Source organism: Mauremys mutica, chromosome 16 (genome assembly GCF_020497125.1).
Source record: "Mauremys mutica isolate MM-2020 ecotype Southern chromosome 16, ASM2049712v1, whole genome shotgun sequence".
NCBI classification, from domain to species: Eukaryota; Metazoa; Chordata; order Testudines; family Geoemydidae; genus Mauremys; species Mauremys mutica.
The window spans coordinates 27625144-27625504 of record NC_059087.1 but is presented as its reverse complement, the minus strand read 5'-3'; positions in this window follow the sequence as shown (position 1 = coordinate 27625504).

Here is a 361-nt window from a genome sequence, read left to right as displayed (position 1 = left end):
GGGGAGGGGAGGCTAATGGCGGGGCAATAGGTGCCTGTATCACACAAAGCCCCTTAGGGACACAGGACTGGAGGGGAGGGGTCATGGAGTCCAGCCCCCACCCGCGCCGTGGGGCCGTTCAGAACTCTGCCAGTGGGGCCCGCTCTGCTCTCTCAGCGCACCAACAGGCGGCAGGGGGCGCCGCAGGGAGGGCGGGACAATGCCCGAAGGGGGCGGGGCGTTCCGGGTAGGAGGCGGAGCTAAGCGCTAAGGAGGCGGGGCGTTCCGGGTAGGGGGCGGGGCTAAGCACTATGGGGGCGAGGCGCTCCGGGGGGGGCGGGGCTCCCGCTATTTAAACCGGCTCCGGCCGGCGCGGGCCGGA